Below are 11551 nucleotides of genomic sequence, written 5' to 3' on the forward strand. Positions count from 1 at the left end.
TGTCGAATGCTTCTTTTAGAGAAGGTTCTTAAATGGGTAAAATAATTCAGAAGTATTTCCTTTATCATAGGACTCATTGGAACAACCCCAAACCAAAGAAAAGTGAATAATGCTGTCCTACAAGTCCTTGCTGCAGATTTAAACAAATGTTCTTCTTAGTCGATGTAATACTGTTATACAGCGTTAAGTTTGGTACTGTACTCGTTTTCTATAAATCATGCCCCGTCATCCGTCATAAATGCAATCAGATTATTTTAGCACTTTGGGTTTCTTTTCCTAAATCCTTTGGTATTCTTCTTCGAATCCTTCCTTGACCTCGATCAGAGTAAATGTTCATCCGCTCAAGAAGTGGAGGCTTTCACTGTGGAAATATTGTCCTGTAACCCATTAAAAATGGTCCGACGTACCAGGAACTCTCCACATTGGGAACGTGATCTCACTGCGAGTCGATGGAACGTCCTTTACCAGAGGAGATAATGGTCTCCAACAATTCCTTCCTGCAGTAACATTTAAATTACCATCACTGTTTTAATATTACACTATGGATACTTTGAAAACAACCATCTTAGTATATGTAATTGTGGCGAGGTTTGAAAATAACTAAGACTAAAAAGGGTAGAATTTATAATAGTTGCCAACAACGCCACCTACGTTAAAAGGAGCCTAGGACTCCTACTTAAAAGGCTACACAGGTTCTTTAAAATCAGGGGTGAGCAGAGTTAAGAACCACAAACAGTTTATTATGTTAAAAATAGAATAAAAATGCCCCAGCCCAGTCCCCAACTCCGGGGACTTCGGGTGGCAGTGTACGCCGTGAAGTTGTTTGCGGCCTGCCAGTAAACCCAAAGCAGAAGAAGAAGAAGTGACATCAGCGGCTTCATTTGCATAATCTTCCCTCAAGGAGCTTATTCCGGTGTGAACGCACGGCATCTATTGCACGTCTGTCCGTCCTGGGAGAGAGATCCCTCCTCTGTTGCTCTCCCTGAGGTTTCTCCCATGTTTCCCCTTTAAACTGTTTCTCCGGAAGTTTTTCCTTGTATGATGTGAGGGACTAAGGACAGAGGGCGTCGTATTGTCATACTGATATTCTGTACAAACTGTGAAGTCCACTGAGACAAATGTAACATTTGTGATATTGGACTATATAAATAAACATTGATTGATTGATTGATTGAACACGAGCGACTCTTAGTTCTATGGGGGTACTAAGTGCGGGGAACTAAGTGCTGGGAACTAAGTACCGCAAAGTACTTGGTGTGAAAGCGGCTAATTACACCCCTCTGTTGCCCCACGTCACTTCCCCTTACTGGAGTCGCTGGTGATAATCGTCCTTACTGCCCGCCTCTGCCCGTCACAGACAGTCCACTGCCTCATCCTTCCTGGATGATAAGGCTCGGACAGACCAAGCCAATTTTGGCCGTCGGTGGGCGCCAGGCCGACGATGAGCGTCGACACGCCCTACTCTGATTGGTGTGTCCCGCACTGTCGTGTCTTTTCAGCCGTGCCAACGCCTTTTCGGCCGAAAACCCGCCGATTCAACATGCAGTCGGCCAAAGGCAGTCGGCAAAATAAATCACTCTGATTGGCTGTTCAGCTAGCGAATCAGTGCATGAGAAGCGAAACGGAAGTGAGGGACCCAAACAAACTATTAAGAAGGCAAATCTGAGATTTCATTTAACTCAAGCTCTCGACACAGGGTAAGCACCATGGGCTTCTCGCTGTAGAGTGAAAGTGGAACGCACACGCTATTTGTTGTTTGTTTATATCACGCAGTCTGTTCTTCTTCTCTCGGTTACCACGCAGTCTGTCTTCCGGTTGTTGCCTCTTTTGAAGGACGAATTCAAACTACAGACGCCTGCTGGTAAGGAGAGTTATTGCCACTCACGCATGCGCAGTTCGTACGTGCTTCTTGGCCGTCGGCTGAAGTCTTTGCGGTGTGAAACATGGCCAAAACGCAGGAGGTCCGTCTGTGTCAGTTCTTTGGTGTGAGCTTGGTGTGTCCGGGCCTTTAGTGTCTCCTGCTTCCTGGCCTTGCTTGTTGCTGCTGATCTCCGTGGGCTCGTTGCTTCCTGTGTTTTCCCGTATGCTTGTTGCCTCCTGCCTTCTCTGTTGCTCGTGCTGCGCTCTGCTACTTAAATCCTGCGCTCCTCTTAAGCCTCTTATGCGGCTTTCACACCAGCGCTTTTCCCGTTCTAGCTCCGAGCTAGAGCTTTTCTGGTTCAGCTCCGGTTTCCCTTTTCTGCTCCCGCTCTGTTCACACCACCCAGAGCCCGACTGGTGCAGCCGCTGCTGCGTCATGACGTCACAACAACGGGGACTGCGTTGGGTCGATGATCGTGTTGCTTTTAATCATACGAAGTCAGATTAAATCAAATAACGACTTCTCCAAGCTTATACTTTTCTCCAGAGTGCCGTGGTTCATTGTTTATTAATGTGTTTCAGCTGCATTTACTGACCGCTGCAGTGCTGCTCTTCCACTGGAGTTTATTCTCCCGTTAGCTCCGGGTTAGCTAATACTTTAGAGCGGCCTCTCTAAAGTATTCACTGTCTGACTGTCACACAAGCAGCTGATACATATCCCCAATTCCCCTTAAGTGAATGTGTGTCAGTCTGAATTGACGCTGTTTGGCATCACAACGCTGTTATTAAAGTGTCTCTGGTATAAAATGGGTGATGTTAGCATAGCAACCGAAGGTAAACTGACTACTTGCTATTGCTATCCTATTGTGGCATAAGCCGTTTTCTACAGGCACATTTTACCGGCGTATTTTTCATTATGATTCTACTTGTGATAGTCGGACATGACAACCTGTGCAGCCCATGTATTGATTCCATCCGATAGCTGCTATAATACAAAACAAAACGTCTGCCTGCTCTCCAAAATGATCAATAACAGCAAACGGATGGTCAAAGTAAGGTGCAAATAAACAGAATCACACAAAGCCTTGTTAGTGTTGCCTGACTTTATAAAGTGTGTTTTTTTTTATAAGTGTGTGGTTGCCTTCTAGTCACTTTGCTCAGCACTACTGCTTGTAGGCAGGCATGACGAGACTCTTCAGTCGACCCATGTTCAGGGGAGGTGGGTTTAGTTTCCTGCACGCCTCGACGTAAGCGACGCCGCCTCTTAGCTCCGAAGCTCATGCCTCTAGACCAGGGGTCGGCAACCTTTTTGATATGAAGTGCCATTTAAAAAAAAAAATGTATCAGCGTGTCAACGATCGAGAATCATCAACGGGGGGGGGGGGGGGATTGGGGAGCTTGACACTCGTGAACTGTCAACAGGAGGGCGGTGGAGCCTCGCTGCGGGGAAGCAGTGTGTGGACCTGTCAGCGCAACTTACATGATGCAGAATTTAACAAACACATTTAAATAATTGGTTTAAACGGCATAATAATAATTATGATTCTCCAGAGCACACATGTTATGATATTAGGGTCATGCAGAGTGAGATGAGATCGCTGTCCCTTTAAGAGAGAGAGAGGGGTGTGGCTTGTGCATGTGTGTTTGTGGATGGTAGAGCGACAGTGAGGGAACGTGTGTATGTTTCTGGAAGTATAACGAGGAAGCAGAAAAACAGAGGTCTGTGATGTATTTTGTGAAACAGAAGAACAGCTAAATAAATGCAAAGGCCTCCCAAGAAGAGCTCGCCTCTCTCCAGTCATTTAAGCTAAAGTGGGTTATTGAACCTGAAGCTTGTTGCTTCTGCCTTCCTCGACTATGGTCTGGGAGCCGACAGGAAAGTTCAACACACAGATGGCCAGTCCGCCCCTTTGTAGCATATTATTTCGATCAGAGATGACCAGATCGCCACTGGGCTTTCAACTAAATAAACAGCCACGCAAAAACTGCGGCATTTGTACAGCTCCTTATGGGTACTGCAATTAGTGAAGTGCTTTCCTCTGTGGTGAAACGATCAGCACTGCGCCACGGAGGAAAGCGGCAGAAAGTCACCTGGAGTTAAAGAGAGCGGGGCTGCGTTGCGTGCATGGCTTCCTTCTGCAGGTAACGGGGAGACACGCTCTGGCGGCGGTCTCGTTCAAGATCCGAAAATACAATTGCCGGTGCCGCGTGCCAGCGGTTGCCGACCCCTGCTCTAGACCGACAATTTTTTGTAGCTTTTTACTTTTCAGGCTCCAGCTCCGAGCCGGAGCTGAAAACGCGTTGGTGTGAAAGGGGCATTACACACCAACCTATGAGGTGTGACTTGTGCCAAAGAACAGATAACTAAGCTAACTGAGCGGAGCACTGACGTGTCAACGTACGCCAACGCCTCCATCCATTTTGAATGGGTTGACGTACAATACAGGCGGCGCCACGACGTTGTCAGACGTCAGATCTCACGGCGACGTATCATATGTGCGCCCAAAGTACGCGCTCAGTGTTCCAATAAGTGAGGTCGTTTTTTGTGTGTTTTCTTATAATCTGGTTGACTCTAATAGTTGTGGGCTCAGACTGGTCCTGAGGCAGAACAGTGTGAACCGGTTTGTGAACAGAGTGTCATGACCAGCTGAGAGAGTGGACTCATCATACTTGTTCATCTCTTAATGCTGCAGGGCTTTGTGGTGGTAGGAGTGGGGGTCACTTTCTTTTAGATGTAGCCAATATTTAATTGCTCGTTTCTGGATTTGTATTAATAATGGAAATGTGCCTAATCTCTCTCTCTCTCCGCCCGAACCCTCCTCTCCATGTTGCGTCTGTCCACTGCCCTGGCTAGCTGCGTTTCAGCCTCAGAGGGAAAACTCTTCTTTGTGGCTTTCTACAGACTTCTATCGGGGCTCTGCTCATTTCCTCGTACAGCAATTTGTAACATGAGTCAAGCAGAACCTGGACATTTTTAAGCTTGACTATTTTTGCAAGAGTCCATGCTTTTGGAAAGTACATCGCCTTTTAATTTTAAGATTCCTGTTCACCAGTAAATCTCTTGTAAATATGTATGTCAGATTTTTGGGATTGTGTAGCATTTTCTGTTTAGAGTTTAACGCTTCCCCTTTCTTTGCATTTCTGTATATTTCATACACTTGCAAATCAGGCAATATTTATTAAGATTGTGGCATGTTTTGTCGGTTTCTGGTCACTGAGCCTGTTGTCTTTTGGTTCCTATTTCGAATGTTGTAAATAGTTTTTTTTACATTTTGTTATCTGTTATAATATATAAAGTTATTTTTATTGCATAACATTCAAGATGTTCTCTATCTCTCTTTGCTTGATATACTGACACATAACACCCATACACTACATACATTACTGATTAAACTGATATCACAATTTAGTTACTTAAATAAATATACTGTAATTGAAAAATAATCATGTGTGTTGTCCTTGTTTTGTCCGTCCTTGTAGGTAATTCAGTAATGGTGTGTGTGTAACACAGAAATAATACATCATTGGATAGTGTTTCTCAAATGAAAATAAGGAAATAACGTTATGTATCAAGACTCAGTGCGAGTTATTACTTTCTTCCTTTACTTTGCATTCTTCAAAAATACACAGACATTGCAGCACATTGTTTCACGTCTTTGTACAGCCTTTCTCAGCAGTAGAGTGCAATGTGTTGGTGAACCTTTGTTTCCTCCTGACAGCTCACTTAAAGGCATACTCAATTCAATTAGCACGACCTCAGTTACATATAGTATTGCCAAGGCTCTTTATAGTTGCAACATCTATACAAAATATAAATATACAATACTCCCCCTTGTGGCCAAAGGCGGACACAACTCTTGTCTTCAGATGTATGCTTGAGTGCAGCAAAATGTAGCACAGTGACTATTTTGTCAACTAAACATAAAACAATACATATTTAAATATATATTCTTGTCTCTGGTTGTTTTTGCGTTCAGGGCATACAAGGGGTGTAACATTATTTGAATACCAAAACTATATTGAAATAGAGTCTCACTTGAACAGCAACTGCGTAGCTGTAACATTACTGGGTTATTAGGTCAAAGTAAAGTAACTTCAGACGCAGACGTCACGTAGCTTCTCAGACGAGAGGGGTGGCGACGAGAGTGTCACGTTACTTCTCTCGCGGCATAGTCACGGCGATCGACACGTTAGTGAGCTCAGTGAGTTTGTTCTTTGGCACAAGTCACACCTCATACCAAACTGACACCAAAGAACACGTCCCGACCAAGCGGCAAACTCTGTGGAAGAGCCGGGACGCCAATACGGAAGTGGCACACACTGCAGTTCATATATTGGCCGATAGGGACTGACTGCAGAAAGGAGCAATTTCCATAGACCCCCATGTTAAAATGCCCAACTTTACAGCAGAAAAAAACATGTTTCTACCCATGGATGCAATAAATATTATTATGAATATAGTTAGATTCCACCTTCATGATTATGGATCTGTGAGTGAATTGTTTTCTAACAAGACCCTTTTATTTATATTAGGTCTTAAAGTTTTTGCATAAATTAGGGCGTGGTCACATTGAGTGACGGCTCTGTGAAGTGACTGCTGCTGTTAGCTTCTTGTCTCTCTGCTAGCTGCTCCGTGAAGCTACAGGCACTCTGCCTGTTCAGCTCATCCAGGGAACACAACTTGCCCCCGGCCGTGTTTGTTTGTTCTTCATGCTTATATATCGGACTATTGTGACTCGCTCTGCGGTTGAAACAGACGGTGCATGAATGCGGTTTTGCGGTAAGTGAAATTCGAGTACTTATTTATGTGTTAATGATTTTAATCAACTACGTAATTAATGTTACGGCTTGGGTTAGCGTGTAAGCCAGTAGCTACGTCGGTGCTAACGATGCTAATAGTAGCCTCCAAGTTAAAATCATAAACTATATTTATAAAGGTTAAAATGAAATAGACAAGTGTTAAGCGTTAAGTGGGATAATACTGTTGAACAAACGGCTTCTGTTTGAGGTTGATAAAATAAGGTCATCCTTGTAACTTAGAGAGATGATTATTATGTAGGTAGGAACTGTATGCATGCTAAGGTTAATTTAAATTGGCTATGCTCAAGTATGTAGACAAGCTAATGTCAAAGTAGTGTATGTGAAATCAACCTCACAACAAGATGTGTGTATATTACAATTATTAATGTCATATTTCAAGAGGATTACTTAGATATTACAATATGGTTGGTTGAGCTGGAGTTCATTATTGAGCTTACACGTTAACATCACAGTCATCTGAAGAACAAACCCAAACCTTGTTGTTTTTATGAATTGCATTACCAAATTGGTATCAAATAAACAGTAAGCATTGGTAACACAACTTCCAAAGTTACAGTAAAATAAAAAGGACCCTGACTCGGACAATACACAATCCAACATGTTCAACAGAGGAGAATCAGTTATATTGTTTGTACACATGGTACTTTACATATATATCTGTTTGTTTAAGGTGTCCAGGTGATGCAGACAGGCTGGACCAGAGAGTGAGAGACAGAACTGGACTCCTCACAGCAGTGAACTTCAGCACAGGTACAAATACTATTTTTTTCATACTGTACAAAAAATCAAGAAAGTATTGACTTTAATACACTGATATACATTCCATTAAACAATACTAGGTCACCTACACACCAGTGAAGTTGAGGGTTTTTTCTGTGCAAAAAGTTACATTTAGATGTTAACAAGCAATATGATTTTGTCAGCTTTCTAATTTAATGTATTAAAGGCAAAGATATTTAACGCATAGTGAGAACTGCTACTATTTATCTCTCAATATTGTCTGTAAAAAACGTGGTAAAAGTTATTCTTTCAGTGAGACAACAGAGCAAGCTTCTACAGTTGCACTACGTTTTGATAACAGTTAAATATTATTTTGATAATAAGTTAACATATATTTCAATGTTGATGAACTTCATACTTTTCATTCATAATCTGATTGTTTTTGTAGCTCACTGTTGAAATAAAAAACAAACATTACAATTACAAAATAATTATATCTACAGCCCCTAAACACACAAACACACTGCTTTCATAAATAACACACTTTTTCTGCAATAATGTTTTATGTTTCCTGTCATTTTTGTTAGGAAAGGACCTGCCTGAAAGACACAACATTTGCTCCTTCTCTGAGGGTCAAGAAGAACATCCAAGAGGAAAATTAAAAGCTGATAGTATGAGATTTTAAGACCAGTAAACTACTTTTATTGTAAAAACAGTCAGCTGATTGAATGCACCTATTTCCACATCTACACTCCATCAGCTGATTATTTCTATTTGCCTCGCTTTATGAGCTTCACATCCCTTGTGCCGCAGAGTTTGCAACGTCACAAATAAATGGCGCCAATCTTCAGTCAGATGTAATCTAACATTTTCAGTAAGAATAATCGACAAAAGGAGTGCAAATACAAATACAATTTATTGAAATGTGAACCAAAACTTAATCAAACATGTTTTAAATAAAAAGCACATATGGACAGAAGGTGTAAAACTATTAAAGTAAACACATTTAGTCAAATAAAGTGACAGACTAGACCTGTGCAGTTGGTATCAGCTTTGCCCAGCGTGGGCTCCTCCATCAGGCCTGGACCTCCTCACAGAGGAAAGACCCTCAGTCCTCTCCAAACCAACAGAAAGGACGTCCATCACAGCTCTCTGCAGCTTTCTGGACACCACGCTGTCTCAATCCGTCCACACTGAATATGAGAGGGGGAAAATGAAAATAACAAATGCTTTAGACCAGTGGTCGCCAACCAGTCGGTCGATCGCGAGTGTGGTGCGGGTAGATCGCGGACCGTTAAAAAAAAAAGTAACAAAAGAAAGAAAATTAAATTAAAATAATAATGTTTGAAAAATACGTTTTTAGATGTAAACCTATCATCCACCACCGCGTTAGCAGGTGCCACTTGATTGACGTATATTTGAGACACCTCAATAATGTAATACATTAACCGTGCTTTACGTGAACCTCATCATGACACAAGAGACGACGGCAGGTCTGTAATTTCCCATGTTCAGTGAACGCAACAGAGGCAACACACCAGACCAATCAGAGAGTTGCATGGAAATACACGTGTGCTTGTGTCATTCAAGCTCGGCTCTGTGTGTGTGTGGCGATAGCGCATTTAGTGTGATAGAGAGGGAGTGAGGGAGAGAGGGAGAGAGGGAGAGAGAGGGAGGGACCGGTGCTAGCGGGGACCGTGATGTTAGCATCTGGTTAGCTAGATGCACTAACGGACATAAGTAGCTGTTTCCACAACAAGCTGGAGGAGAGTCCTCTCCTGTCAGACTGAGGGGCTCAGGTGAGCTAAAGGACTCTTGAGTGTTTAGAACAGTTTTGTCACAAATTATTCAAAAGATTATTTACGCGGCACACCTTCATATGATCATTATAGTTATACAAACAATAAGAGAATAAATGAAAAACAGGTATGAAATACTATATGGCAGTAAAACAAGAATACAGTTTAATGTGATTTGTAAAATATCCATAAAGAAAAAGAAAATCTGTTTACAGTTCTGTTTCATATGGGTGCTGAGAGATGAAACCATAGATATCTTCATATTGCTCTCAAAGTGCACCAGATTGATGCTTTCAACTTCAATATTTAAAAAAAAATCTTCCCGGGGGAGCATCCCCCTGGACCCCCCTTGAGGAGGTGAGGTGAGGTCCGTCCCCCAATAGCACTTTACCCCTGCCTATATGCCGTGAGCTGATTATGGAGCCTTCATTGTAACAGTAATTCAGATGCAATCAGCCTATATAAAAGGCCTCAAATTGGAAGCATTGTCTGGGCCGTCTTTTTCACTCAATTCTGCAATAGGTAGATCTCGCCTTTCACCTAGGCCGAGGTCGATGATCTTGGGCTTAAAAAGGTTGGTGACCACTGCTTTAGACAATAAGAAATATAAAGTTGACTGTTGAGTTGCTCAATTTTTTTAGATTGTCAATACTATTACTGTATAACTAATATATCAGGTTAAGAAGCACATTCAAATAAAGATTGGTCTTTAAATACATGTTGTCTTTTGAATTGTTTTTCAAAAGTCAAGGATCTAGAACTGGTACTTAGTTTTAATGATACAGTCTGGTTATTATGCTGTTTGGAGGAGGCCTCACAGGTAAGAGCACTAACAAGCTACCATCACATGTGCCTTAGCTTGACTTAAATGTATTAAACGTATAATTAAGTGATATCAAAATATAAATAACTAATGTCATGCAAACATATTAATATTTGCTTGATTCCAGTGTTGAATTTAGCACAATTGCATACAAACGTTAAGGGATTTTAAGATTCTGAAGTATTATGCTAAAAACTCAATAACTTTATAGTTATATTTATAGTTTTGCTGAATAGTTTCATGTCCGCTTACCTTAGAAACGTAAAATGCCACTGCAGTGTGCAGATGGGGAGCATGTTAGTTTAGCTTGGTAGTTTCAGCTAGCTCTGGAACTTTCAGCTCGGTGGCAGCAGGTCCCGCCTCGGCTCCGCCTCTTTGCCCTTATTTGGAGCAGGCTGGAGAAGGCGGGAGTTGAACTCTGACCGTTAGTGGCCGACTCCGCCTACTAAGGGCTTCTCGGCAACTCTGCAGAATCCTATGGGTGACGTCACGGACCCTACGTCCATTTCCCGACGGAACGTCGCCTCACTGATTGCTGCTGCCGCCGTTCCATGGTGCTCAGTTCAGGGGCAGTGGGAAATTACATACATGTTGCTACAAGCACACCCAAAATTAAAACACAGCAATACTTAATATAAAAACACATCAGATCCCATTAAAACTGACCCCGTCACATCATACCGTTTTGGACGGAACCCTTAATTGAATTATACAGCATTGAGATTGTTCTTCACTAGTTTTCTATGCGTTAAAAACTTGTTTTAAAAAAAGAATCTCTTTTGGCAGTGCAGTTTTATTTTCTTAAGTCTCTACGAATTATGCTTCATATCTTTCCTTGACCTCACAAAAATGTTTTACATCGGCTCAATCAAAGGCTGTATTCGTTTGCTATGCATCTGCCAAAAGTGCAAACTGATTCAGCTCTTTGGTTAGTGCTTATGAATTTTCCTTGACATCCTCTCTTGATCTCAAGAAGTGGAGGCTTTTGTTGTGGAAATACCATAAAAGCCTCCACTGAAGGAAATAGGAAACTCTCCACATTTGGAATTTCACCTCAATGAGAAATCGCTTGTTTATGCATGTGCCTTGGCCTCACTACGGTCTACTGCAAAGAATGAATGTGAGTGTACTCAGTCATGCATAAATATGTCTTTGTGCCTAATGTTGTTGCAATGCACAGTAGTATCTATCTAGGACAGTAGCATGTAGTGATTGTTGTGTACACTGCCTATTTACATTAGAAAGCCCTGTAACAATAGACGGTCTCACCACGTAGATCCGATAGCCGGAGGTTTTAACGTAGAAGGCCGTCATCGTCCTTATTTTCTGTCTCACCCTGGCAAACGAGAATTAACAGATTAGCCAACTGGGGGGGGGGGGGGGGGGGGGGAGATCTGCTGCTGTTTGATCTAGAAAAGGAAAGACAGTGGTGATTGTTTGAGCAAGCATGCATGAATTCATATGTCTATTTGAGGACAGTGACTGAATCCGTATGTACACAGGACCCGATGAATGTAAGCAGGCCTTG

The 11551-nt window shown here is 42.1% G+C and overlaps 1 long non-coding RNA gene across 1 annotated transcript; it reads left to right on the forward strand.

Moving 5' to 3' along the window:
• The first annotated feature begins 6135 nt into the window (after positions 1–6135).
• On the forward strand, positions 6136–8116 carry LOC307018228. The gene is made up of 3 exons (XR_013802380.1): positions 6136–6640; positions 7352–7431; positions 7989–8116. It is a non-coding gene; the product is annotated as an uncharacterized lncRNA (long non-coding RNA).
• The last annotated feature ends 3435 nt before the right edge of the window (positions 8117–11551 follow it).

This window comes from Notothenia rossii (genome assembly GCF_949606895.1).
Source record: "Notothenia rossii genome assembly, chromosome: 9".
NCBI lineage: Eukaryota > Metazoa > Chordata > Actinopteri > Perciformes > Nototheniidae > Notothenia > Notothenia rossii.